This window comes from Vulpes lagopus, chromosome 11, assembly GCF_018345385.1.
Source record: "Vulpes lagopus strain Blue_001 chromosome 11, ASM1834538v1, whole genome shotgun sequence".
In the NCBI taxonomy this organism is placed as follows: Eukaryota; Metazoa; Chordata; class Mammalia; order Carnivora; family Canidae; genus Vulpes; species Vulpes lagopus.
Genome location: NC_054834.1, coordinates 84651478 through 84674843, shown reverse-complemented (window position 1 = coordinate 84674843; position 23366 = coordinate 84651478). Strand labels below are relative to the sequence as shown.

General features: G+C 34.2%; 1 protein-coding gene and 1 pseudogene across 25 annotated transcripts in view; one reads left to right on the top strand and one right to left on the bottom strand.

Annotated features, from left to right (window-relative positions):
- Window positions 1–23366, top strand: part of BAZ2B (bromodomain adjacent to zinc finger domain 2B) — a 391511-nt gene that overhangs the window by 131334 nt on the left and 236811 nt on the right. For 3 of the 25 annotated variants that reach the window (XM_041721640.1, XM_041721642.1, XM_041721643.1), the window contains one exon: window positions 11536–11597. The exons of the other annotated variants lie outside the window; for them this stretch is intronic. The gene's annotated coding sequence lies outside the window, so the exon portion shown is untranslated. The remainder of the gene's footprint in view (window positions 1–11535; window positions 11598–23366) is intronic. 25 annotated transcript variants of the gene reach the window in all.
- LOC121471689 lies at window positions 7271–15931 on the bottom strand (annotated as a pseudogene).

Sequence of the window (23366 nt, the reverse complement as noted above, 5' to 3'; positions counted from 1 at the left end):
CCTTCCCGGTTTCATGCCACTTCTTACTACATTTCCTGTAGTTTACTCTGGGCCAGCTCCATTAGACTCCTTGGTGTTTCTTGTATACGTAACAGATAAACTCTTGCCTTAAAACATTGGCATTTCCCAGTCATTCAAATAACCTTATGGGTTGTTCTCAGCTCTTTCAAAGCATTTGGTCCAAAGTATTCTTCTGCATGACTCTTTCCTTTAACACCCTAACTGAAATTGCAAACCTTCCTTCCTGTACTCCCTGCACTCCTTATCCTGTTCTGTGTTGTATTTCTTCCCTTGGCACTGATGGCCTTCAAATATTTCTATTGTAGTTTTCTCTCCTAATGAAGGCAAAAATTATTATTTTTTTTGTTTTTTCTTCCTCCTGATGAATAGCATCTAGACAGCACTTGGTACATAGTAGACCCTGAATACGTTGTTTTTTTGTTTGTTTGTTTGTTTGTTTTTTGTTTTTGTGGGTGGAATAAATGAATCTCATACTATTAAAATTGATTTACTTGTCTTTATTCTACTTGACTCTTAAGAGGCAAGTGCTGTAACATGTGTCTTTCTTTTTTTCTCTTTTTTTGTATTTTTTTAATTGAAGTTCGATTTGCTAACATATAGTATAACACCCAGTGCTCATTCCATAGTGTCTGTTTCTTCAGTATTTCATACACATGGTTGTGTGACACTTGTTCTATTTATAAGACAATATACTTCTCACTTTATACAGGTATAATCATAACAGAATTACACATTGAATTACACATTAGGTTTTTTTCCCCTTATGTTCATAGGTACTTTTTTGTTGCTATGTATTCTACATAATTATACACATTATTTTGTTATCTTTCAAAATTCTTAGGAAATCATGTAGGCAATTCACAAAATAGATAACACTGAAAAATTTTCTTGGGTTGATATTTTGCCATTTAACTATTGATTATTATGAGCATTTAAGTTTTTTTAACTTGTACTTTTAAAAAGCAGTCTCAGTGAATGTTCTAATAAATCTTTAATTCAGTAACCTGGAGATATATCATGTTATAAAAAAAATGCATGAAGTTTAACATTTATAGAAGAGCCAATCAATATATCTCTGTTATGAAAAGTTTCACTTTAAATAGTGTGAAACTTCCCTAGTGCATTTATATATGTTTTCTTCTTGGCTTCCTGTTTTTATTGCCGGAAGATATATTTTAAAGATTTATTTATTTTTGAGAGAGAGAGAGAGAGTGCATGCATAAGCAGGGGGAGGGGGAAGGGAGAGAGAATCCTTGAATAGACTCACCACTGAGAGCAGAGCCCAAATCAAGGCTTGATCCCAGGTTTCTGAGATGATGACCTGAGCTGAAATCGAGTCAGAGGTTTAATCGACTGAGCCACCTAGGCTGTGTATTCTTTTTAGACCTTTTTAAATGCATATGAATGACTACATATATACACAAAAACTAGTTAATATATGTATTATTGTGTAGTTTATCTTTCTTATCTTGTGTCCCAGAACTCTACTACATCAGTATATAGGATGTCTTTGTAAAAATCACGCTATGAGGTATAATCTTTTAATTATTCCTCTGTTGATACACATTTCATTTGTCTAATTGTGAGAAATGGTGGGTTATACAAAGTTAGATATTTCTGTTCTACAGTGCATTATGATTCTTCAGAGAGGGTAAATGGTGTGTAGAATTTCCCAAACTTATTTCACCAATAGAACCTTTACTTTCATGAAGCATGTAATTCTTCCAAAGAGCATGTCATATCACTGATGCTCCATTAAATTTATTTGGAGCTCTAGTCAATCTTCTTATTTTACTTATAATGAAACTAAGACTGAGTAAATGAAAAATTAGAACTATACTCACAGTTTCTTGACTGTTTTTCCATGTTGCTCCTGATGCTTTGAATTTAATCTTCACTTAATACTTTTTCCTGAATTCAAATAGGCAAGTGAAGCACAAAAATTTTTTATAAGGAAAAAATAGTTTTCGTGTATTGATACTAGGAAAAATTAGTGTTTGTATGTTTTTAGGGTGTTTTTTTTTTTTTATCAGCATGGAGTATCTTGACAGGTAATTAGTGACAAGTGAAGACAAGTTAGTTTTCAGTCAGGTTGATAGAGCTTTTCTATCTTTTTTTTTTTTTAGATTTTATTTATTTAGAGAGAGAAAGAGTTGGGGAAGGGGCAGAGGGAGAAGAAGAGAGATTTGAATCTCAAGGAGACTCTGCACTGAGCATGGTGCCTAATGTAGGGCTTGATCTCACGACCATGAAAATCATGAGCAAAATTGGAAATCAAGAGACAAGCAACTGAGCCATCCAGGCACCACTTGATATAGCTTTTCTTGACAAATGAACTAGTTCCTTTCTCATGTTTGAGTAATTCTTTCAGCTACTTTAAGAGTAAGAGTCACTTGAAAAGAGGTATTAAGTTTCATCGTGCCTAGTAAATTTCTTAGCTATTTATTTTACTTTTCTTTTTCTCATTAAGGTTAGTAGTTTTATTTCTTATAGTATTTTGGAGGACTCTAGTCATTTTAGATATGTTTTAAAACAGAGATACTGTTGAATCTTTTTTGCCATAATGGTCTTACCTTTGCCTTCCTTTGAGTTGTCAAGTCCTCTAATCTTAGGGTACAATTCAAAGTATGTTTTCTTTTGCTCATATAATGTTTGCTTAGATCAGTTATTTTGTGTAATGAAAACAATCATTGGGGGAGGAATTGATATTCCTCTTTTAGTTCTGTAATTGTTTTAAATTTTTTTCTCTTTTTTGTAATAGTTTTTAAAATTTATTTAAAGAATGAAAATAGATTTTTTCTGATCATAAAGATAATGCATAGTCTTATAGAAAGTTTAATGCATAAAGAATTTATGCAAGAAAGGTTAAGTCACCTAAAATCCTTCTATCTGGAGGTAAGCCCTTTAACACTGTAGTAATATCGAACTTTCTTCTTGGTAAGTATACACACATACATTTATAAATACAAGGTCATACTCTATTGACTTGTTATTTTCCCTTTTACTCAAGAAAGTATGTTGTAGAGCACTTCTTGTGAATATAGAGAATATAAATTACTTCTTAATGAGTACAAAGTCATTTTATGGATATATCCTAATTTAATTAATGCTCATTAATAGACATTTTGGATGGGTTCAAAGTTTTCCAAATTATGAATAGTTCCCACTTGAACATTTTTGTAGATTTGGCTTTATGCTCTTTTGATTATTTTTATAGTGTAATTCCTAAAAGAGAAATTCCTGGATCAGAATTCTGGTACTTGTTGCCAAACAGCTTTCCAAACAATGGTAACAATTTATAATCTCTCTAAAATTATATGAGAGTGTACTTGCTACCACATCTTACTCAATTCTGGATTCTTTTTTTTTTTTAAACCTTTGATAATCTGTTTGGTACATAATGACTCAGAATTGTTCAAATTTGTATATCTTTGATTATTAGTCAGATGTAATATATTTTTAGGGAATGGCCACTTTTTTTTTTTTTTATAAGTGAACTCTTCGCTCAACATGGGGCTCAAACTCACAACCTGGAGATCAAGCATCACCTGCTCCACTGTCTGAACCAGCCAGGTGCTCCATTTAATGACCACTTTTGTTTTTGTTTTTGTTTTTGTTTTTTTTTTGTATACATTTTCTGTTACGATTTTTGCTCATACTGGTATTATGCTATTAGTGGCATATATTTATTTCATCCTCACAAGAATCCTTTGAGCTCTACATCTGTTCCAGTCTATAGTTGAGGGAACTCTTATGTGGTTAAGTAACTTGCCCAAGATTACATAGCTAGTGTATGGTAAATCCAGGATTCAAATTCAGATTTTCTATACTCAGTAGGGTCAGCCAGAATTTTTCCTGAGCTTCTGAGTATATTTCACTAGTATAATTCAATTTATGAATTTTTAATACTTTGAAGCTATTTGATTTTCAAGAATTTAGTAAGTTCTAGATTTTTTAAAGATTTTATTTATTTATTAGAGAGCACAGTTCAGCCTAGTATCTTCCTAACTTTAGTCTAAAAACAGTTCCTACGAATGAAGGAAGATGTAGGGATTCTTTTCCTAGATCTGGATGTCTTTTTAAAGATTTTGTATCCAAAATACATACTACATATCCATATTACAATTTTATCTTTTGAAATTTTGATATTCTTAAGTACATACTGATATCACTATGAGGGTTTCATGATCACGTTTTTATACTTTTTGTAGATTGGGGCCTACTCTCCCAATTTCTAGTCTGTCAACATGGTTTTGACTCTTAGAATTTTAGAAGTAGAGCATCTGCAGTCTGAATTCCCCATTTTACAAATTAGGAACCTCAGACACAGAGAGATTAGTAAATTAATTAATGGCAAATGTTGTGGTTCAACCCTAACAGCAATTTTACTTATCTCATTTGGGGCATTTGAGTGTTTGCCTATTTTTGGCTGAAGACTTGTTAAGCATTTCCAAGTTAATGAATTCCTCTATTTATATTCTTTTTTTAAAAAATATTTATTTATTCATGAGATACACACAGAGAGAGAGAGAGAGAGAGAGAGAGAGAGAGGCAGAGACACAGGCAGAGGGAGAAGCAGGCTCCATGGAGGAAGCCCAATGTGGGACTCGATCCCGGGTCTCCAGGATCACGCTAAACCGCTGAGCCACCCGGGGGCTGCTCATTACCTTTATATTCTTAATGCATAACACCATGCTTAGAATATGGAAAGCACTTAATAAATGCCTGTCAAATTGAATTTCCATGTGACTCCCCCCCCCCCCCATTTTTATTTTATTCTGTCTCCTCTTGGGTAGTTTAAATTTGTTTTCTACCACATTTTCCTTAGTTTGTGTTGTGATCAGTCCTTTCATTTCACAGCTCTAATAAGACTTTTATACTGAAAAAGAACATAAGTATTCTTCCTGAGTCCAGGGCCCGTCTGGAATTCTATGCTGAATTAGTAAATGCAGGTGAAAACTTAAATAGTATTGAATCAAGTTATAAACATGTAGATTTTTAGATTCTGAACTAAGATGCTATTTAGTTCAAAGCTCTCATACAACAATATAGGATAGAAATGATAAAATGGCAGAAGTGTATCAATTTGTTAAGAATAATTTGGCAATAGTTAGCCTTATAGCTGAAGGGAACTTCTGAGAGTTCTATTGGTTTAGGCAGTTTATGGTTTCTGGAAATATAATCTTTCTGAAAAGTTCAGAACTTTTCGTAAAGATCATGCTGCTGGTTCAGGTACTTTATACAATGATAATCTAAGTAAAACATAATGAAGGTCAATATCGGAGGAGTTTCTATAGTTATTCTCAAGTTTCATGAATAGATGGGTGACTAAACCACATTCCAGTGATCATTTACTCATTGTTAGTTTTTTTAACTTCATTGCATAATCATGCATGTATACTATTAATTGAATTCTTAAGAATAAACAAAATACTGAAATGCTCACAGCCAGGGAAATTGATCACCTGTGTGCAGATTGTCTTGAAATAGAAATTAATAGACACAGGAAAACCCAGTCATTCTTTGCTTATTTTATTTTATTTATTTATTTTAATTTATTCATGAGAGACACAGAGAGTGAGAGAGAGAGAGAGGCAGAGACAGACAGAGGGAGAAGCAGGTTCCATGCAGGGAGCCTGATGTGGGACTTGATCCCGGATTTCCAGGATCACAGGCGTCAAACCGCTGAGCCACCCGGGCTGCCCTGCTTATTCACTTTCTGAACTTGTTCTTTAATTTTTGTTTTAGAAGTTCTGATTTATCATAGTGATTTTGAATCTTTGTAACTGAAATCAGAAATCAGAGTTGTAGGTCCTTAGCTAGAGCCTAGGCTCTATGAAAGATGCTGTGCTTAAGAGTCTTGAGAAACAAACATGAATAACTCTATGCTTGAATACAAGCACCATATAATATGATGAATGTTGTAGAAATATAAGCAATACATTGTTTATATTTAGACACATAAATAACAATCATAAATATCTATAAACAGATGTCCTAAGTTTTGCAGGATGATAGAGAAAGGAGTGGTTAATTTTAACTGGAATAGATGCATAAGAAAGATGTGTAGACTTAAACTTTGTGGTCCTTGATTATAGCCCTGTTGAATTATGAAATCCTGTTGAAGTTTATAATAGTAGTTCTGTACGTTTGGAAGGGTCTGGGAATGGAGATGAAGGAAAACTTGAAAATGATTGTTACTATCCCACTCTACTGCAGTATATCTTTTACTGCCATCACTCCAGTGAAACAGTTCTTAAGAAAGATCAATAACATTACTCATTGATAAATTCTGTGTGGGAATTTTTCAATTCTCATGTATGATTCTCTGTAGAAATTGACATGTAAACATCTCATTATCTTTTTTTATTTTTATTTTTTTTAAAGATTTCTTATTTATTTATTCATAGAGACACAGAGAGAGAGAGAGGCAGAGACACAGGCAGAGGGAGAAGCAAGCTCCATGCAGAGAGCCTGATGTGGTACTCGATCTAGGGTCTCCAGGATCAGGCCCTGGACTGCAGGCGGTGCTAAACCGCTGAGTCACCGGAGCTGCCCTCTCTGTCTCTTTTTAAAGATTTATTTATTTTAGAGAGAAAACAAGCACAGGTGAGCAAGCAGGGGTGCCGGGGGAGGATGGAATTCTATCCTCCAGCTAAAAAGAAGACAATGGACATTGAGTAGTCTCTGCACAGATGCCACATCTAGAAGGAGGTCATTCTCTGTGCTAAGGTGGTAAAAATATTCCTGCTAATATTTTTAAATGGTTTTTTAAGTCTGATTTGGAAATCTGTAATTGTGAGTTACAGATCCAATTTAATTTTTCTCTCAAAATTTTAGCCGGTTGTCCCAACATTATTTATTGAATACTTCTTTCTTTCTTCACTAATTTGAAACACCACTTTAAAAATACATACTAATTAATTCACAGGACTGTTTTTGTATTCTTTGAATTGTTTCTTCCATATTCCTTTTTTTTTTTTTTTAACATCACAAATAAGATTTCTTATTTGTCACCATTAAATGTCTGAATTTTAGGGATCCCTGGGTGGCACAGCGGTTTAGCGCCTGCCTTTGGCCCAGGGTGCGATCCTGGAGACCCGGGATTGAATCCCATGTCGCGCTCCCGGTGCATGGAGCCTGCTTCTCCTTCTGCCTGTGTCTCTGCCTCTCTCTCTCACTCTCTCACTGTGTGCCTATCATAAATAAAAAAATATATATAAAAATAAAATAAAATAATGTCTGAATTTTAAACAGATTCTTGAACTGGTGGCTCATATCCATTAGCTCATTCCACTTGGGAAGTGGTCTCATTTCCAGTAGCTTTTCTAGAATTACTACCTTCAACATGAAGCTTTATGAGCTTTCCAATTTCAAACTTGGGCTTCTTCAGCATTTTTACATTTCAACAAAGACATCATGGAGTGGATAAATAGACCGGCAAGCCTTCTTTTTAAGTCTTTTCTGATAGTGTCTGGAATCCATTTATTGACTACTTCTTTCAGGTCATTTGTCTGCACCTCTTGGGTCATGATTTCCGTCACCTTTTTCCAAATTTGGCAGACCTGTTGGGACTGAGCATAAAAGGTCTTCTGAATCTGATTTTTGCATTTTTTTTAGTAAAACCAACAATAAAATAAATAAATAAAATAGCCATCAGTAATCTTGACGTCAACATGAGCTTCAATCATGCTCTGCCATTTTTTGACCATGGAGCACATCTTGTCACAGGTAGGAACTATGCCAAGGAAATTAGTCAGTTGTTGCCCTGAACGTCCTCAGTTCTAAATGCAACTTCATTCTGTAGATCAGGAAGGCTCACTTCAAAAACATGACCCTTGAGACGATCAGATTTTGGTTCTTTGAGTACTTGTGGCTGATGTTTTTCCAATATTTCTTAAACTGAACATAGCTGATGCTTTCACATTATACTAATCTTTCCTAGAAAATAAATCAACCACTTTCTTGGCTCCCTTTCAAAAGGTGCTTAGGTTCTTGCTGACTGCCTTGGCACTGCACAGGGAGCCAAGAGTTTCTTTCATATCCTTATTTCTTCCTCAGTACCTCAATTTTAATTGCTAACTTGTATAAGTTTTGTGATATTTCTTGGGACAGACCTTTTTTTTTTTTTTTTAAGATTTCATTTATTCATGAGAGACACAGAGCGAGAGAGCGAGCGAGAGAGAAAAGCAGAGACACAGGCAGAGGGAGAAACAGGCTCCATGCAGGGAGCCCGATGTGGGACTCGATCCCTGGCCTCCAAGATTATGCTCTGAGCTGAAGGCAGCGCTAAACCACTGAGCCACCAGGGCTGCCCTAGGATAGGCCTTTCATCTTTGGTCCTGTATTTCAGAATTCTGCTAGTTGTTTTTTCAGGTGTATTTTGACCATTTTGTCAAGTCCCAGAAAATAATCCTTTGAGTTTTGACCAGGGTTGTACTAAATTCACAATTTTTAATTCGTTCTATTTTTATTTCATTTTATGACTTATACAGTGAAATTTTCCTGGGAGTAGAAAGTAGTCATTTATTCTTGTTTCTTGGTATATGTTTTCTTCATTAATCTCTCACATACTGGGTTTATTTCATGGCTTTTAATGACAAAATTTTTATCCAGCTTTTTCTTCTGGTTAAGTCATCTTCTTATAAGGACAGATTCATAAAGACCTACTATTTGCTTAAGAATATACAGGTAGATCCTTCTTGACTTCTTTCCCTGTTTCCCTGGGTACTATCTTGTATCCTGAAGGTTTTGATAATATAGGTTTATTCAATCTCTTAGCTCTTTGTTCAACAGCGCAAGAGGTTGGGGGGGGGTACTGGATCATTTTTTTTTTAATTTTTATTTATTTATGATAGTCACACAGAGAGAGAGAGAGAGAGAGAGAGAGAGAGAGAGGCAGAGACACAGGCAGAGGGAGAAGCAGGCTCCATGCACCGGGAGCCCGATGCAGGATTCGATCCCGGGTCTCCAGGATTGCGCTCTGGGCCAAAGGCAGGTGCCAAACAGCTGCACCACCCAGGGATCCCCTGGATCATTGTTTTTGACGATTGTTATTTTGTTTTCTTTATGACCATTGCATTCATATGTAGACTCATAACCTTTGGAAAAACTGCCCAGGCCCCAATTCTGTTTTTACTCCCACTTGATTGATTGATTTTATTTTTAAGTAATCTCTGTGCCCAATGTGGGACTCACAACCCCAAACTCCATGAGCCAGCCAGGTGCTCCTTTATTTCCACTTTAGAGTGCCTACCTGGTGAAAGAGAGTTTTGAAAATTTGCCCACTGCCTCTAAGAGCACTTTATCTGATAAGACTGTGTATCCATCCATCTAGTCTCCCAACTCCTTATCACCTCTGCAAACAATTGCAGCCTCATTTGCTATTATTTTATACCTGTGAAAAAAACCTTAAGAAGATTGGTGTTTTTCTTTCCTATAGCGTTTCTTCTTTTATATTGCCAACTTGAAAGATCCTCCCTCCAACCACACCCACAAATCAGAGCAAGCCCTAACCACTCTTTGGAATCTGGGTCACAGGTGAATGCTGAGGAGTGCCTATGTTCATTCTCTTTAGCTGTGCTTTTGCAAAAATGAATATTTTTCATCAGTGGCAGGAATAAGACTATCCCCATGCCATGGACCAGTCTTTTCCGTGGCTCTCTTCAGTCTTCATTACTTGTTCCTAACACATTTGATCTTTACTTTATTGGTTCTAGATTATAGTTATAAGGATTCAGGCTAAAAAAACTTCTCAGTGAAGAGCTTATCTTGAAAGAGTCAGAACTGCTGTGTATAATAGTATTATTTACTATTTGCTCTCCTGTTCATTCTTCTATACCTCCCCCAAAGAAAAAGCTTTTTATTTTTTGAAATTGTTTATCTTTTTAAAATTTTAATACCAGAATAGTTAACATATAGTGTTATGTTAGTTTCAGGTGTAAAGTGTAGTACCTCAACAATTCCATATATCACCAATACTCAATCAAGACAAGTGCACTCCTTAATCCCCATCACCTATTTCTCCCATCTTCCCTCCCCACCTCCACTCTGGTAACCATCAGTTCAAAACAAAAATATTTTATTTTTTATTTTTTTTAAAAGATTTTATTTATTTATTTATTCATTCATTCATTCATTCATTCATTCATTCATTCATGAGAGACACAGAGAGAAAGGCAGAGACATAGGCAGAGGGAAAAAGCAGGCTTCATGCAGGAAGCCTGATGTGTGGGACTCAATCCAGGGACTCCCGGATCATGCCCTGAGCCAAAGGCAGGCACTCAACCACTGAGGCACCCAACTGTCCTAAAACAAAAAGCTTTTAAAGTCATGTCTGATTCAGTATTTTTGGTGTAGTAGAAATTTTGGAAGTAGAGCATACTTGCTTATTGTCAGCAAACAAAATGAAGTGCCAAGGTGCCTATGGTCGTATTGCAGGAATTATAGAGATAATCTTAATAATTTTGATGTAGTAGTAAGGTCACTCAGTGCTGCTTTAGGTTCTGCATTACAATGTTTAGTATTTCTTTTCACTTGCCCCTCTGACATGACCAAGAGAAGTCCTTCCCATTGTTTAGGTTTGGGACATGTTGGCATTTAAGTCCTCTGTAGTCTGCCATTTTGTTATTTATGTAATTTTGGTAAATCATTTAATCAGTCTTTAAGCTTCAATTTCCTTTTCTGTGATGATACTTGCTCTGTGTACTTCATTGATATGTTAAGAAGTAATATGAAAAAATATATACATTATCTTTATAGATTATAAAATTTCATACAGGTAAACAAGATTTGTGCTAGGATACAATAAAACAATTACTGGAGACAGTGTTGGAGTTCTATCAGAAGATTATTTTTCTACCTGCATCAAGCCCTTCTATGAATATAAAGTCTAATTTACCTTCTTATAATATATATTATTTATAGAGCTTATTAATGATTATATAAAGCAGAAAACCAGGATAGTACACAATATGAGAAAGCATCACTATTTCAGCAGTCTAAATATGATATCTTTGCAAGTACATAATATTGGGAAATGAGTTTTTGTCTGAATGTATAACTTCTAATATACTAAAGCTTAGATTTTGTTGAGATGTAATACAGAAATGGATGGAAAAAAGGATTCCAGTCCATGTGTTCAAAATTCATATTAACCATATTACCATGCTTCCTTCTCATCATCATAAAGTGAGACTAATATAGTAATAATAACAAATAGATAAAAATTTCAACTAAAATGAAAATAAGATTAAAAACTAATGAGGGGCACCTGGGTGGCTCAGTTAGTTGACTGACCGACTCTTGACCTCAACTCAGATCTTGATCTGAGATTATGAATTCAAGCCCCTCACTGGACTCTGTCCTGGGCGTGGAGCCATCTTTAAAAAAAAGAAGCAATAAACATAAAAAGACTACTGAAAAAAACAATGAAACAGCAAGGAAGAAAGTAAATCAGAAGTAAGATAAAATAATTTTATTTATTTTTAAAGATTTCATTTATTTATTTGACAGAGAGAGCACAAGCAGGAGGAGCAACAGAGGGATTATGAATGATGGAGTCCCATTTTGACCAGGTAGCCTGCTTCTCCCTCTGCTTGTGTCTCTGCCTCTCTCTCTCTCTCTCTCTCTCTCTCTATCATAAATAAATAAATAAATAAATAAATAAAGATAAATCTTTAAAAAAAAAGAATGAGTACAGTTATTTAAATCTTCAGAAAAATTTAAAGTTAACAAAACTCTAATCTCCCGTGCATATTTTAATTTTTACTTTTTGTGTTTTGTGTTTTTTTTTTTCCACTTAATACAGAAGCCAGTCCAGGATCAAGCTTTATAATTAATTGTCATTTCTCTTTGGTTTCCTTTAATCTGTAACTTCTCAATAATTTTTCTTTATCATCTTTAACACTGATGTTTTTGAAGAAAATGTCTCCCCCACTTCTTTTTAATCGAATGCACCTAATTTGGGTTTGTCTGATATTTCCTCATGGTTAGATTCAGGTTATGCATTCCAGGCCAGAATACTACAGAATATTTGCATTGTAAGCGACCACCTTTATGTTCCATTCATTGAAATTAGCTCATTGAACTTTCTTTCTCCTTTGCTTTTTTACTCTTAAGTTGTACTGCACACAATCAGGATGTTAACAGTGTTTTTCAAAGAACATATGGTATTATGGCGATGGATGGTGGTGATGGCTGCACAAAAATGTGAATGCACTTAGTACCACTGAACTGTACATTTAAAACTAAGATGGTATATTTTATATTTATTTTAATATAATTTAAAAATGGTAAAGTAAAGAATCATAGACCTAATTTTTATATTTCTTATGAACACTATTAGGGACAGTTGCCTGGAAAAAGCCTTATACAAATAATACATGCTTTAAAAATATTTAGTAGTTGTTTCATAATTATTAACATCATTATTTTAGTAGTAGATAATGTAGTACAGGAACAACTTTTATTCTATGTATGATTTGCTTTTCCTATGATATTGTACTATTTTTTTTTTTTTTTTTTGCTGCTTAACTACCACCTTGCACCTTGCAATTTGTGGTTTTAGTCCTCAACATTCTTAAAATGTTTTGATACTTTCTCTTTAATCAGGATAAAATCAGCAAAAGAAAAGTTATTTGTTTAATAAGTTGCTGTACTTTAAAAAAAGAAGTTATCCTGCAGCTCCTTGCTGGCTCAGCCAGTAGAGCATGTTACTCTTGATCTCAGGGTTGTAAGTTCAAAATCCACATTGGGTGTAGAGGATACCTAAAAATAGAATCTTAGGAAAAGAAAAAGAAAAATTGTCCTGCTCTTTATGTTCCTGTCTTACCAAAATACATATGAAATATAGTAAACAAATAGTTGATGACTTACCTTTTAGCGTAGCCTATATTATATGGATATGTGGAATTTTCTTTTCTATTGTGATTGGTTCTTTATTGTGGTATTAATCCTTAATAGAATCAGCCACATAATCCTAAATATAAGAAGTCTAAACTAGATAATTATTATTATCACATTTATAAAAAGTAATTTGCCGTCTTGTCCTACTCTTTATTGAAATAATTCCTTTGTGCATCATGGTTATATTCTCCTTTTTAAATCCAGTGACCTTGTCTTAGTCTTTTCTTCTTTTTTTGACCTTGTCTTAGTCTTCATCATCATATTACCTAGAGCATTAGCAATGAATCTTAGCTTTTTGAATCAAAATTAGTCTATGAATTATGAAATTCCCATATATAAAAATATTTTCATAAAATTTAAAAGAACTGCCTTTTGGTCCTTTATCTTTAAGAGAATTTTAGATCCAAATGATTTGTTTACTGCCTGAGGTATTAGGGGGTAGTATTAAAAGTAGAGCTCTTGGGGCACCTGGGTGACTCAGTGTGTTAAGCAATCCTCATTTCAGCTCAGATCACGATTGCAGGGTCACGGTTGATCCCTGAGTCTGGCTCTACGCTCAACACAGAGTCTGCTTGTCCCTCTTCTCCTGCCTCTCCTTCTGTGTACTCCTGCTCACTCTCTCCCAAATAAATAAATAAAATCCTAAAAAAAAAAAAAAAAAAAAAAAATGTAACTCCTGAGGATAACAAGGCCTCTAAATAGTTTCCAGAATCTTAAGCTGAAAGAACAATTGGATCTGATCCACAGTGGTTACTTTGGCTGTACAATCAGTTACAGAGATTTTGAGGCTGTGTCTGTGCTAGGGGCTAGATTCATTTCATTAATTAAACAAATAATTATTTATTGAACATGTATTATGGATTAAGCATTGGGAAAACAGTGATGCACAGTACACATTTCCTGCTCTCAAAAAATACGGAATGATTACTGACTCTAATTACTCATTCGAAAGAGAAGATGATTATTGTAAAGCTTAGACTCTAAAAATCAGAGAGATCCAATAGAGCTTATAGTTCTGTTGTTTAAGTGCAGGGCTATTACAAGAAGTGGATTTTTGTTTTCTTTTTTGTCTTTTAAGATTTTATTTATTTATTAGAGAGAGAGAGTGAGAGATCACAAGCAGGGGGGAGGGGTAGAGGGAAAAGCAGACTCCCCACCGAGTAAAAAATTCGATGTAGGACTCCATCCCAGCATCGTAGGTTCATGACCTGAGTCAAAGGTAGATGCTTAATCAACTGAGTTACCCAGGTGCCCCTTGTTTTCTAATTAATTCTAACCATTTTCAGTAAAGCCTGGAGTTACACAATAACTTTGACATTTAGAGTTTGGAAGACATAAATGGGTTTTTATAGATCCCTTTAAATTGTGTCAGTTAATAAAATCAAAGCATTTTACATTCAAATATTGGTATTCAGAATCCTCTACATTCAGTTACTATATCTTTGAAAAGAGATATGTCTTCTAGAATAGTCATAACTTTAAAAGTTGCTAGTAGAATAGTCTTTTGTATAAATTTATTATGGTTTCAGAAATTTGTTAAAGTTTTTTTTAAAGATTTTATTTTTAAAGTGGGGATTGAACCCATAACCCTGAGATCAGGAGTCACATGCTTCACTGACTGAGCCAGCCAGGCTCCCCCAGAGATTTGTTTTTTATTATTATATAATTGTCTAATTATTTTGTAGAGCAAAGAAATTGAAGTAGAATGTTTTGTAAATAGACATTATTAAATGTATTAAGGGAACATCTGTCTAAAATGGCACTGTTTTGAATCTTTCTATAAATTGCTTCCATGCATTACAATTACTGTATTTTTACTGACAATTGTATCACTCATTTCTAATAAACTGAATTTAGTACATTTTCTACAATCAAGATTCCAAATCTTTTCACTTTCTCAAACCTCCAAACTCTCCATGGTCCCTTGCAATCTTTTTTAAAATTAAAAAAAAATGTTTAAAACATTCCAAACATACAGACTCTAAAATAGTACAATGAAAGTGTTTGTACTGTACCTACCACCTTGCTTTAATAAATGTTAACTTTTTGCCACATATGGTTCAACTTATTATACATAAATAAAAACAGATACACTTGAAACCTCATATATACCTACCTAACCCCATTCTTTTTCTTTCTTCTCTCCATAGAAGAGATCTTTATGTTAGTCACTCCTAGGAAAGTATACCTTTTTTACCATACATGTATATGATATGCAGTATTGTTTGGCATGTTTTAAAACCTTATATAACATTATACTGTATGTATCATTTTCCAATCTGCTTTTATCACTAATCTGTTTTCAGATTTATCTATATTTATTTATGTACTGTAAGTCATTCATCTTCATTACTGAAGAGTATTTTATTGTATGAATATAATATAGTTAATTTATCTGTTCTAATAATGGATATATAGGGTGTTTATAATTTTTCACTATGAATGTCAAAAGGAACATTCCTCTCCTTGTCTTCTAATGCATAGCTGTGGGAGTTATGAAGAATGTATATCTGGAATTGGATTTGCACCTTGAAATGATTATCTAATGACAAATTGCTCCCTGCTGGTTGTATGTTAACATTCCACAGTCCATAGGCCTGTGTTGTGACTTGGGACAGCTCTGACCGCATGGCTGGCAGCAGACCACACCCACCTTTCCCTCAGTGTATCCCTTTCACTGCTCCCAAGGGCCCCTTGAGCCCCTGATGTCTCTACATCTGGAGAGTCTACATCTACATCTGTCCCTGCCGTGGGTCGTTGGCTTTTCTGGATAACATCATCACGTAGGGGGTAATTGCTGTTACACAGTACATGCAAACTTCATATCTTTTTGATCCTTAATGAATTCGATGTTATTAGACATAAAATTTTGCCAATCTGGTTATTAAGTGATTCCTGATCGTTATTTTTATTTCTCCCATTGCCTGATTGAATATCTTTCACTCATTTACTAGTTATCTAAAATTCGTCTTTTGTGATTTGCCTGTTGATATTCTTGGCCCATTTTTCGAACTTAAGTTGTCTATTTGTTATTCTATAGTTATAGCAATTGGAGCTATCTTTTCTCAGTGGCTTGTCTTTTCACTTTGATTAAAATGTCTTCGTTGTATAGAAATTTAAAAATTGTTAGTTTATTCCGTTACGATTATGCTTTTTTTTTAAATTTAAAAATCTTTTCCCATTATTCCAGTGAATAACTCAAAATTTAGTAGCTTAATAACAACACTTATTATATTTTATGGTTTCTGTGTGTTAGGAATTCAGACAGGGTATAGCAGAGTTTCCTTTTCTGCTCCATATGCCTCAGATGGAGTGACTGAAGTCTGGCAGCCATAGGCTGGAATAATCTGGAGATTATTTTTAATAATCTTTGCTCATGTCTTGTGGTTGATGCTGGTTGTTGGCTGGGGTCTCAGCATGGCTGCCAGCCAGAAATCCTATACACTTAACTTTTTTTGTTGATTAGAAACTAAAGGACAAAAACAAACAAACAAGAAACTAAAGGACAATATTAAATAAAAATGGTAACAACAAACATTTAGTTTTTTCTTGATCCTATTGGGAATACTTCTTTATTTTAGTTATTTGTTACTATCAATAATATGTTGTTGTGTTAAAAAAAAACTTTTCTATTGTTCAACTAAGTTGGATAAGAGTTATTTTTTTTTAAAGATTTTATTTATTCATGAGAGACAGAGACAGAGAGAGAGGCAGAGACACAGGAAGAGGGAGGAGAAGCAGGCTCCATGCAGGAGCCCCATGTGGGACTTGACCCCGGGACTCTGGGACCACACCCTGAGCAGAAGGCAGGCGCTCAACCACTGAGCCACCAGGCATCCCTGGATAAGAGTTTTAATCACAATTTATATTCGAATTTTACAGAATACATTTTTTTTTTTTTGCATTCTTGAGAAGATACTGTAATTTTCTCCTTTTAATTCACTAATAGTGTGACTAACATTAATAGCTTTTCAGAAATAGACCTGTCTTTGTATTCTCTGAATAGAAACTGCTTAGAGACACTATGTGGCTCAGTCGTTTAAGAATCAGACTCTTAATTACGGCTCAGGTGATGATCTCAGGGCCAGGGATCAAGCTCCACAACAGACTGCAGGAGGTGTGGAATCTGCTAAGATTTTCTCTCTCCTGATTCTCTCTCTCCCTTTCCCTCTGAGCACCCCGATGCACCTCCCCTTTCTGCATGCTTGTGCACACTCTCTCTTTCTCAAATAAATAAATCTTTAGAAAAAGTGCTTAGTCATGATTTATTAATAGTATTTTAGTATTCTGCTAGATTTGATTTACCAGTTTATTTAGGATTTTGCAACTGAAATTGGTTTGGTTTTACTTTCAAAATTAATCTAGCTTCATAAAATGAGTCTTTCCCTCTTTTTCTTCTCTCTTTTCCATAATAAATAAATAAATAAATACTTAATCTAAAAGAAAATAGGTCGAGAGGGAAAAGAAAAAATACTAATAAAAAACATGATAGATTTATACAGTGTTATTAATAATTATATTTAATGTACATAATCTAAATACTTAAGAGAAAAATTGTCAAATTGGACAAAAATGCAAGTGCCAACTATATGCTATTTAAAAGAAAAACCCATTTTAAATATAAAGACATAGAATAAAGTAAAAGAATATAAAAGATATACTCTACAAATAAAAGAAAGTTGGATTAATTTCATTAATTTCAGACTAAGTAGATATCAAAGTAAGATATATTATCAAGTCTACAGAAATTAATAACAAGGGGCTCCTTCCATCAAGAATTATGAAGACAAAAATACTAAAATCACAGGCATCTAAAAAAAGTAACAAAATAAAATGAAAAACTTTATGTGAAATTTGAAATCTTATATAAAACACATAATTTCCTAGATAAACATAAAGTATCAAAATTGCTTCAGGATTTTTATAAACCTTAGTAAATGAATAATCAAGAAAGAAACAGCATCTGCAATTAAAATTACCTTCCCCTAAGTAAGAAAAAAATAATCTTTAAGGAATGATTATATTTTATATAGACTTTCTCAGTTTTGGAGCTATTACTTCATTGTGTTTTGGTTTCTCTTGTTGCTGAGGAATGGTCTGTCAGTATTCCTTATGAGATAACATGTCTTTCTCTCTTTGACATTTTTTGTGATTTCTTTTTATCCTACCCTAAAGTTCCACATCTAGGTGACGGGTCTAGATGTGAATATATTTTTATTTGTCCTTCTTTGGACACAAAATATACTTTGAATCTGAGAAATGAATTATTTCCTTAATTCTAACAAACACTCACTTGTTGATTCTTAAAATATTGCTTCTTTATTATTTCCTCCACTTCTTTTAGGACCTATGTTGGGTCTTTGTAGTATCTCCTACCAGTCTCTTAACTGTTTTTTTTTTTTTTACTAAGTTTATTGATACATAATTCATCTATAAAATGTACCCTTTTAAAAGTAAATATATGATACAAATCAGTGACTTTTAATATATATTCACAGAATTGTATAACCATCACCACTATGTAAAACTAGGACTTCATGAAGAAATCCCATATATAAACTAGAGGCTACTCTCTACTTGCCACTTCTCTGACCTCTAGAAACCAGTAATTTACAGGTTTCCCACTCTTATGGGCCCTAGAAACTAGTAATTTACTATACTGGAAATTTCATATAAATGGAACCTTACAATATGTGGTAAAGTTGGTTTTTCTGTCCTTCCCATTTTGTGATTGGTTCTTTCATGTAACATAATGTTTTCTTCTAGGTTCACTCATGTCGTAGCATGTATTAGTACTTCCTTTCATGTTATTGCTGAATCATCTTTCATTGCAGGGGTATGCCACATTTTGTTTATCCATTTATCAGGGATGGACATTTGAATAATTATGAATATTAAACACTTAAGAAAAATGCTGCTATGACCATTCATGAACAAAACACATGTCCATTTTTTTTAAGATTTTATTTATTCATGAGAGACACAGGCAGAGAGAGAAGCAGGGAGCAGGGAGCCCAATCTGGGAGCCCAATCTGGGACTCAATCCTGGGACTCCAGGATCATACCCTGGGCTGAAGGCAGGCGCTAAACAGCTGAGCCACCCAGGGATCCCCCACATGTCGATTTTTATGTGATCTATGTTTTCAGTTCTCTTGGGTATATACTAGGAGAGGAATTACTGGGTGACTAGGTAACTCAGTTTAACTGATTGCAGAACTGTTACATATTTTTCAAAGTGGCTGTAACATTATATAATGCAGTTTTCAAAGGCTCCAGTTTCTCCATATCTTCATCAATACTTGTTATTTTCTCTCTTTTTCACTTTAGCTATTTTACGGGGTCTGAAGTGTATCTTACTGTGTTTTGGATTTGCATTTTCCCAATGGCTGGTGATGTTGAGCATCTTTTAATGTGTTTATCATTCATTTCTATATCTTCTTTAGATAAATTTTTATTAAAATCCTTTGCTCACTTAAAAATGTAATTGATTTTCAACAAATTGAGTTTTAAAGGCTTTTAATAAATATATTTTTATATAATTTCATTTTTTTAAGATTTTATTTATTTTAGAGTGAAAGAGTGGACGGTGGGGATGGGAAGGACAGAAAGAGAGGGAGAGAGACTCTTAAGCAGATTCCACACTAAGTGTAGAGCCTGACACAGGGCTCCATTCACAAACCTGAGATTATGACCTGAGCTGAAACCGAGAGTTGGATGCATAACTGCACCACCCAGGCGCCCAAGGGGTAGTAAATTCAAATTCTAGAACTTTTGGGGTCCCTGGGTGGCTCAGTCGGCTGAGTGTCTTACTGTCAGTTTTGGTTCAGGTCATGATCTCAGGGTGGTGGGATTGAGCCCTATATCTGGGCTCTGGGGCTGGGTGGAGAGTCTGTTTGGGATTCTCTCCACCTTCTCTCTGTGCCCCTCCCCTTGCTCTCTGTCTCTCTTTCTCAGATAAAATAAAATAACGAAAATCTTTAAATTTCAGAACTTTTTGGAGCTCTGTGTTAGGAACCAGAGATAGAGACTAAATACTTTTTTATTATACCACAAGCATCTGTTATATATGAGACATAATCATTGCTTTTATGAAAATTGGTATCTAGTAGAGGAAACAATAAAAAGATCCCAATCATTTGAGATAAGTTAATTAGTGAAAGAGATATGCACAGTATCTGATGGGGTATTAAGATCAGCACTTATCCAGGCTGCAGGGAGTGCTAAAAGTTGGCATTGGGGTTGGAGGGCAGATGCCAGAGGTTAGAAAAGGGCTTCTGATAGAAGTTGCTTTTCTCTAGACAAAAAGGGAGAAGGCAGAGAGAGAAGGGTAAAAAGTGTCCTGGGGCTAGAAATGACAGGAAAAGGTAATTCAAAATGAGATCACTTTCCCCTCAGGGTGATATATTAGAGAGCCTTTCAAATCAAGTATTAGTCTACTTTTTTATCCCTTGCACTCAACTATACAGTGAAATCACATTTAAAACACTGGAATGATATTGTCCATATTCTTTTTTTTTTTTTTAAGATTTTATTTATTTATTCACAAGAGACAGAGAGAGAGAGAGATGTGCAGACACATAGGGGGAGAAGCAGATTCCCTACTGAACAGGGAGCCTGATGCAGGACTCAATTCCAGGACCCTGGGATCATGACCTGAGTTGAATGTAGATGCTTAACCAACCGAGGCACCCAGGTGTCCCAAAAATATATTTTTTACCATGAGAAATTTTAAGGTTTTTTTTTAAACATGTTTTTGTTTTAAAAAATTCTCAATCTACTAACTTTAAAAAGGAAGCAAACATTTGCATCTTTTTATGCTATTTCCTCTTAACGTGAGAAAACTTGCTGATTAAATGGATAATTACATAAGTTCAGCACTAAATCTGTTTTTGTGTAGTAAACTTCTTTACCTGTTTTGTTTAGGTATATGATAAGAAAAGGGAGAACACAGCCTGCACATTTTGCTGTATGTTGGTTATTCTTGGGTTGCTGCAAAAACAATCATTATTTCATCCTGAATAGCTCACTTCACAGTTTACTTAGAAACTAAAGGCAGCTATTCTCTTTGAAATATTCCAGCTTTTATGCTTATTTAAATCACTAGCAGTTTGAGAATAAAAATCTTTTTAAAAAAATTTTTTATTTACTTATTCATGAGAGACACAGAGAGGCAGAGACATAGGTAGAGGGAGAAGCAGGCTCCCTGTGGGGAGCCCGATGTGGGATTCAATCCCAGGACCCTGGGAACATGACCTGAGCCGAAGACAGACACTCAAACGCTGAACCATCCAGGTGCCCCCAAAATAAGAATCATTTTTAAATTTAAATCTTTATGCATTGTTTTGAGAACAGACTGGGTAGCATTAATATGTAATACTGTATATCACTGTGATAATATCACAAATAATCGATTGAAATTTAAATCAAGGCATGATTTGTTCTGGAGTATTCGGCATACATTAATTGTTATTTGATAAATGCTGCCTGTGCATCACTAGGTAGAGCAGAGATCATGCCAAATAATGTGAGAGCGTAGGTCATAGAAAACCTAACACAAGGAAAAGAATAGTAAATGGTATGATAAAATTCATTCGCTATGGCAGTGGTGAACTAAAATTATATATAATAAAACTTATTCAAGTGATTAAACTTATTAACAACTCTTCATGATCTTGTCCTCTTCTCCCAGTAAATTCAGTTTTTTTTTTTGTTTGTTTGTTTGTTTGTTTCAAATTCTCTTAAGGATCACATTCTTCAGAAACTCACAAATGTTCTTTTCACCATCTTTTTTAGCATGAATTTAAGCTGCTGATTATGTCCGGTTAACTAGCTTGATGATCAGTATCTTATATTCCTAGAACTTTAAAGAAAAATGTTGCTTATTCAGACCAGAGTATTCCATATCTTTGCTATTGAAAGAGTCAAACTAGCATTGCCTTTAAAGCTCCAAATGAGACTTCTAAAGTTTTTTTTAAAGCTTTTCAACCTGCATGAAGAAGTCAATGAGCATGCAGATATTATATGCTTTACTTCCTCAAGCTGTAATCCATTTGTTAGTTTCTTTTGAAATGCTTCAAGCTGTTTTAATATCCGCCTTTTTTTTTCTGATTATTTGACAATTGCCAGTTTTTGTTGAAATGTTAAAACAATATGCCTCTTTATGGATACCAACTGTTCATTAAATAGGCAACACATTTGATAGTGAGGAGGAAGAAAATTCACAGGCAGTGCAAGGATTTGTACTGATATTGGTTAGCATTATACAATAGATCCATACAACATGGAGATGTGTTTTCTGCCTCAAAATAGTTTTGATCTTATATCATTTACACAAAGTATAATTTATTTTGTCACTCCTAATCAGAACTCATAATAGATGAGAATCTTTAAAAATTCATTGTGAACTAAACTTTACAACAAAATGATAAGTAACTCAAAGAAGGGGCAGAGGATTCGAACATTTCTCCAAAGAAGATGTACAAATGGCAATAAGCACATGACAAAGTGCTCAATATCATTAGCCATCAGGAAATGCAGAGCAAAACCATAGACCCACTGGGATGAGTATTAAAAAAATGGAAAATAACAATTGTTGGCAAAGGTATGAAAACTTGGGTATCTCATATACTACTTGTGGGAATGTAAAGTGCTACACCCATGTTGGAAAACAGTTTGGCGGTTACTCAATAAGTTAAATATAGAATTACCATACGACTCAAAATTCCTGTTCTTAGGTATATATATCTAAGAGAACTGAAACTTTACGTCCACACAAAAATTTGTATATGAATGTTTATAGTGTTATTCATAAGGGCCAAAAGGTGGAAACAACTAAATGTCTATTAACCAATGGTTGGATAAGATGTGCATATAATTGAATATTATTCATCTGTTTAAAAGAGAATGAAATACTAATATATGCTATAGTATGGATGAGCCTTGAAAACAGTTTACTAAGTGAAAGAAGCCACACAGAAAACATCACATACTATGATTCCATATATGTGAAAGTGTCCAGAATAGGCAAATTCACGGAGACGGAAAATAAATTAGGGATTGTTAGGGGCGGGGAGGGAGAGTCTGGAGGAGAATGGGCAATGACTACTTAATTGGCATGATTTTTCTCTTTGGGATGATGAAAGTGTTCTGGAATTAAATAGTTTCTCAACATTGTGAATATACTAAAACCACTGAATTGTACACTTTAAAATTGTGAATTTTATGTAATGGTGTATTTTATCTCAATTTTAAAATCCATTTTGATTTCTAACATATTTTGGGGAGGGATGCCTGAAATAGGTAGAGTACTTCTCTGGAATGTTCCACATCTTTTCCTAGAAGTAAAGTTATATGTGACATCTTGAACTCTATTTAGCTGCTGAAATGCTCTTAAGTATTATGCCATTGGCCGGTCTCTGAGGAATGTTAAAGAAATAGCT